Source organism: Strongylocentrotus purpuratus, unplaced genomic scaffold (genome assembly GCF_000002235.5).
Source record: "Strongylocentrotus purpuratus isolate Spur 01 unplaced genomic scaffold, Spur_5.0 spur5_scaffold_6, whole genome shotgun sequence".
Classification (NCBI taxonomy): Eukaryota; Metazoa; Echinodermata; class Echinoidea; order Camarodonta; family Strongylocentrotidae; genus Strongylocentrotus; species Strongylocentrotus purpuratus.
In genome coordinates this window covers 37,806,307-37,812,940 of record NW_022145612.1, presented here as the reverse complement: position 1 = coordinate 37,812,940, position 6,634 = coordinate 37,806,307, and positions in this window count along the sequence as shown.

Here is a 6,634-nt window from a genome sequence, read left to right as displayed (position 1 = left end):
AAACCATGATATTAACTTTTCACGTATGAACGGGGTCCACGGAAAACGTCGCCGTCGGTCTAGTTCAAGGGGATAGCGGGGATCTGAGGCCGGTCATTACCAGGTTCTCTCGCCCGAGGTGGGTATTATTAAGTGTTTCCTCTCTCACACGGGCCAACTCAATCAAGCATTATTAACCCGATCATTCAAAGGCACGTGGCACTCTCCAATCCAGGGTGCCTGGAAAGGGATACCTTTAGAAGGAGAAACAAGGCACGAGCAGGAGCAGTGATCGGGGGAGATGGAGAGAGAGAGAGAAAGAGAGAGAGAGAGAGAGAGAGGGGGAGGGGAAAGGGGAGAGGAAGGGAAAGGGAAGGGGAGGAAGTGATGGGGAAGGGTAGATGTGAGAAAAAGAGAAAGGGAAAGTTAAAAGATGGAGAGAGGGTATATGTAGAAGAGAAAGATGGGAATATTTGGAATAAGATATTGAGAGGGAGAGCGGTAGAAAGAGAGAAAGAGATAGATGTTGCCACATAAAGATAAGGAAGAGAAACAGGCCAGATATGGAGGGATGAATCGTGGGAGATATAAAGAGAAAGAGGGAGAAAGTCAGGAGCGAAAGAATAATAAATTTGGAGGGGTAAGATACCAATGAAGAACAGAGTGAAGAAAAAATACACGTAGTTACAGAAATAAAACTGTTTGGAAATACGATGAGAGGTATTACGGGATGAATGTTTATTCACAAGGACGAGATGCGATTTTTCTAAATAAAATTTCGACTTTTGTCAAATCTGGTCACTTATTATTTTTATTTTTTTTAAAAATATCTTTGCTAAAAATTGTAATCGTGTGTTTCTGCTAAGCAGAATAATAAGCAATTCAGATATTAGAATAAAATATGGATTTTCATTTGATTTTTTTTCCCTCTTCCTTTTTGTCTAATTTGGTATCTCCGTAAATTGGTGTTTTTAACACCTGGAGATTTCCAGGTAACGACTTTTTAGAAGCTGGCTATATCTCAACGAAAACCAAGATCACAACCTATTTCCAGTATCACTGTTCATCGTTGTGCATTGCCTTAACGCCTAGGCAGCGTCACAAAGATCATAAACACGTCAGTGTCGACGTCATTCATAAATGGTAATCAAGATATAATTAACTGATTTGTGTGTGTGGTGCGCGCGTGTGGGTGAGCGTTTGGGTGTGCGCGACCATGTGTAGGTGTGATAAAAATAAATCAACCTCGATAAGTTAGGTCTAGTGGACGCAGCATATTCAGGGAAATAAAAAGGAAGAATGGCGGAAAAAGTCCTTTTTGGTGTACATGATTATACAGCTAATATCTAAATCTCTATTATGTAATATTCATAATATATTGTTATATCTTTTCCTCCATTCATTATTATGCTCCGATGGCGCAGACGTTAACCCGATGACTGCTAAACTGCATAATTCCCAAAATTGTGATTTTTTTTTCTTTCTTTTCTTCTCACTATTGAACCACTAATTGTCATTTTGGTCATGATGTCTAATGGCATAGCGGCGCTACTTCTCCATTAGATTGTGTAATATAACAAAAATACCGAATCCTAGTAATGTTGTGTACTTTTTACAGTAAAATAGTAAAAGTAGACCAACTATGATATTAAACATAATGTCATGATTGATTGCTGAACTACCAGAGTGAGGTTCTCCATATCATTGGTGATAAATATGAACTGTTAGAGGTTATTCTTTGACCTCGTCATCTTCAATTTTCCAAATTTGTTTCATTGATTTTTTCGTTTCCACTCAGACCAAATTTGTTTGGTAGTGACGGTCTTATTCTCCTTTTAAACAGTGCACTAGTTGAACATCTTACATGAACAAAAAATACTCTTTATAAAACTAACAGTATTTTTCTTGGATATCATAATTATCGAAGATAGTACCTGTTAGAATTAATATCAACATTATGTTTTGAGCAAACGATTTCTTAAAATTTGACTTAAAACCTACCTGCTTACTTGTTTTTATTTGTAAATATACTAGTATTCTGTTCTACCGTACTTCTTCATTTCCCTTACGTCAGGGAATGTAATTATTTTCCGCGTTTTAGTTTATTTTCTATTTCTTTCGTTCTTTCTTGGGACGTTCTGGACTACTTGTTAACCTCCAGATCAGGTCCCTAGAAATCAATTAAAAGAGGAAAATTTGTTTCTGTGTATCTTTGTGTCTATGTATAACTCTCTCTCTCTCTCTCTCTCTCTCTCTTTTTCTTCCCTTAATTTCTCTTTCTCTCGCTTTCTCTTTCTCTTTATTTCTCTCTTTCTCTTATTCTCTCTTTTTGTCGTCGTCTCTCTCCTCCCCTTTCTCCCTCCCCATCCCTCTTCTCTCCCCATCTCTCTCTCTCTCTCTCTCTCTCTCTCTCTCGCTATCTCTCTATCCCTCTTTTTCTCTCTCATTATGTATCAAATAACTGTCCCTTTCATTATGTGGAACAATTACAACAAACCAGTTCCCATTATCAATTTTCATTTTGAATTTGACTCCATCGGTCAAAATTTACGGAAAAAGACTGATTATTCCCATTTCTGAACAGATTATAATTGCATATAATAGGGTAAATTGAAATTAGACCAAGGATGTATGAAAAGTGCCTTTAATAGTCCGCTGCATGCGCGCATAGCCGGCGACGGTGAAGAGAGCCCTGGCGTCGACGCTCGCTCTCGGTGGGCACGGCCAAGGCCTGTCCTGATCCCGATGCACGGGAGACGGGGCGCCGCGGCGTGAAGAAGTCTCCGAATTAGTCGGCCTTTCTTTCGCTAAGCCTCGAAATGGTCGTGGAAAACACGGGGAATTTTACCTCGTAAAAGGAGAGGAGTTTGATAGCTGAGGGCATCAATCACCGTATCTCCCCCTGTCAGAGGCGGGATGATCTCAAACAATGAAGAAATGTAAATGATTCAGTCGCATCCTGCGCAACTAGCTAGGGAGACTGGGCTCTCTATCTCGAACATGAAGCATATGCAACGCGAGGAGCCTGAGAGAGAGAAAACACGAGCTGACAGAAGAGTAGGGTAATTGCGAAAATTTAATAAGACAGGCTTTGGGATTGTAAATCATATTGTGTGCTAGGGGAATATTGATATGTGAGAACATGCGAAGATACGTGCATGTGGGGGGGGGGGGGGTTGTCCCATATTTATGCGGAGGACAATATAGGCCGTCCTTCATAATTTTATCATTACCAAATAAAATATCTAAACGTCAAATATTATATTTCATCAGGTATGATGTTTATTATATAATGTTAATTATGATTCAAATTGGTTCTTGGCTTGGGAAAGCAATATGTAATTTCTTTTTTTTTTTCTTCTTTTTTCTTTACATGTTGGTAATGGTAATGGAAGGGTTAAGAAATATTAAAAAGAGATAAAGAAAAGAAAATAGATCAAGTGATAACATTTGTGATGACATAGATGATGAAACAAATAATCATGGTGACAATTTTAATGATGATAGCGATGATAATGATGATGACGACGAAGACAATGATGACGATTACGATGATGATACGATAATGATGGTGGTGATGGTGATTAAAGACATGATGATGATGATGATGATGATGATGATGATGATGAATATGGAAGTGATGATGGAGAGCTTCCTGATTCCATGATGACGTCGAGGATAACGACAATGCTGAAGTTAACAAGTATACCGTTGTCGATTTATTCAGTGATTAACTTAAACATTTCGTTCGAATATGATATAAAGTGGACACCGAATGATTCAAACATTTTGACACGTAGATTCACCATAATATGCATATGAATACATACATTATTTACAACCTCGAATGACATAATCCATTAATCTGCCTTAGCCGAAAGTCTATTTCCGTATTGGTTTGCTTTTTATTATGCTTCTATATTTATTATTTCCGCTCTTTCTAAATTAGTCAAAAAATTAACTCTATTGCATGTGCATATATTGTATGTAATGTCAGATCGTTCCAACTCATTAATTGATGAGCTAGCTGGCATAGTTTGGTCATGACTGGTACACTGTCTGCGTCATAGTATCATGTTATTGGGCACCACTCTGTTTATTTATACCTGTATGTAAGGTCCGACCTCCATAAGCTACCATGTGACCTCTTGTGGTACATCCCATGGCGTGTTACATGTACATGTAGGAAACTGCATGGGCGTATGTACGGGTCTTATTTTGTTCGGGGGCTAATGTTCTACACCAAAATATATTAATCTTCAAGTTTCTAAATTTCGCGAAACTAAAAAGGAAAAAATTACCCTTTCACCATCATCACTAGGTTATTTTGTCATATAACTTTTTTGATGGTTAAACTTCTGTCATATAGAAGCGAGATATATAACAAACAAAAGAGGATCATCTTGTTTCCCGAATATGAGGGGGCAATTGACCATATACTGGTAATCTTTAAACTCTCAGGAGGGCTGCTTACCCCTAAAGGCCCGGCCTTTATTACGGCTGTATGCGCCGTATCTTCATTAGTGTTTTCCGATATGTAAAAGAACTGGTTATAAAAGACGTTTGATGTATAGTTTACATCTTCTTGAACTTTATTGATCAATCTAAAGAGTCATAGAGATTGGTCCATAAAGCTCTGGGAAGATATAAACTTTCTTGATAAAAAATAAATCATGTTGTCACAATTATTTCACAAAAAGAAGTACGGAAAAATTATTTCAATTTTATGGGCAACAGTCTGTAATGCCTACCTGATCGTATTAAAGTAAGATTCGGTTGAAAATGATAAAACCTATCCTCACTGCTCCTCTTATTATTAACCCCTTGAGTTCTGAATTCTCTCATTCCCATAGGCTTAATGCATATATCATTTACAACCATTTATCAATGGGTAAACTTTTCAAGTAGCATTAATGATGATTTTTTTAAATCCTTCTTCAAATAAAATTGACAACTCTAGATTGTCTAATTTTAAAGCACTTTGTATCGCATAATATGGAAATATATTGAAGGAAAAACAGATTGTCGCCAGGTCCCCGTACATTTTGTTTGTTTGTTTGTTTTATTGTTCCAGATTAAAACATTAAGATGGTCTCATGCATGATATTTATTAGGAGAATTCATATTAAACAATGATAGACATGTAACATAGAGAAATGGTAATGTGAAATATGGGGAACATGTAAGAAGCCTCTTACATTAAAGGTACCCGAATAAAATACCCCCAAACTTACTGAATTCAACAGCAATAAAGAAAGACGTTAATTTGTTATGTTTATTTTAATCCCTGACATATCAGTACTATAATTGAAATATATTAAAAGTGTAATTATATGTGACTCCAAGTGATGTTCTTCAGGTAAGGACCATTCGAAGATGTCGACAATCAGATAAGGCGCGAATGCTCAGTCGGTAGAGAAGTGGTCTCGTAATCCGGTGACCCGGGTTCGAAACCAAGTCGATGCGCTAGTGCCCTTTGGTAAGGCATTAACCCTCATTACCAGGTCCCTCGGAGAGGACCTTAAGCCGTCGGCCGTCTGGTTGCTTACTTACAAGCATTTATGCTTTCTTAGCAGTCAGGTAAAAAAAAAATAACAACCAACCACATAACAAATATTCCCAAATGGAAATGGATATACCTGGAGTAGGAAGGCGGAGGTTCCCTCCAAAAATTATTGTGAGTGTGAGTGTCCAACTTTAGTCTGTTTGTAGTATTAATTTGAGTTTGTACAAAGTCATATTTGTAAAATCGTATCGAAATGAAATTTTGAAAATACTTTAAAATGAGGCCTAGCTTAATCATAATGAGATTTTCATTTAAAAAATGGAAATTAGTTTAGACATTGTACATTTATGTCTTTTTCAAGGTGTATTGGGCCCTACTTTGGCTTTAAACCTCACCGTCTGTTTTTTAGCATGCAAATAATGATTTTATCTAAACCAAAAAAATGTTTAAACCGCTCCCCCTCCCGAAAGAACAATGTGAATCAATCATGCCTTACCTTTCAATAAAACAAATCTGTTTTAGAACACTGTTTACTGATAAAAAAAAACTTATGGATTAGTATGTTTCTACTTCAGCATCTTCATAATCTTTTACAAACATTTGCTACTAAATCCATTATTTAAACTTACCCCCAATAATTCCATCATAATAGACAAGACCGGAAAATGTATTATTACATGAAGAATTATTGTAGATATTATACGAAGCATAAAAACACAAGATATGACAAATACAAGTTTTCTTTTAGAAAGGAAAATTTGCAAACATTTCGGGTCAGGTAGAGGTAAAGTTAAGCCCCAAAGTTAAGCCCCGAATAAATTAGGAATTGATTGATAGAAATTTATCTCAAGTTTCTTTTTCTTTATTCCAACAACTTGTCTCTTCATTCAAAATGGCATGGACCAGCTTCTTTTCAAAAGACACTGAATCAGCGAGGAATTCTTTTCAGACCACAATCGTACGACCTGTAACAAATTTTTATGGATATTTCTTGTGGCAAGAAGAGAATAGGAAAGTAATTTATTTGTGGTTTGGCCTGGTGTCGCGGTTTGTGAAGTTAATTTAATCCTTGGTAGAACATCGCCTGACATCACCCAGGTCACTTGAACCTGAAGCTATCTTTTTATTTTCAAATTTACTAAACGATTT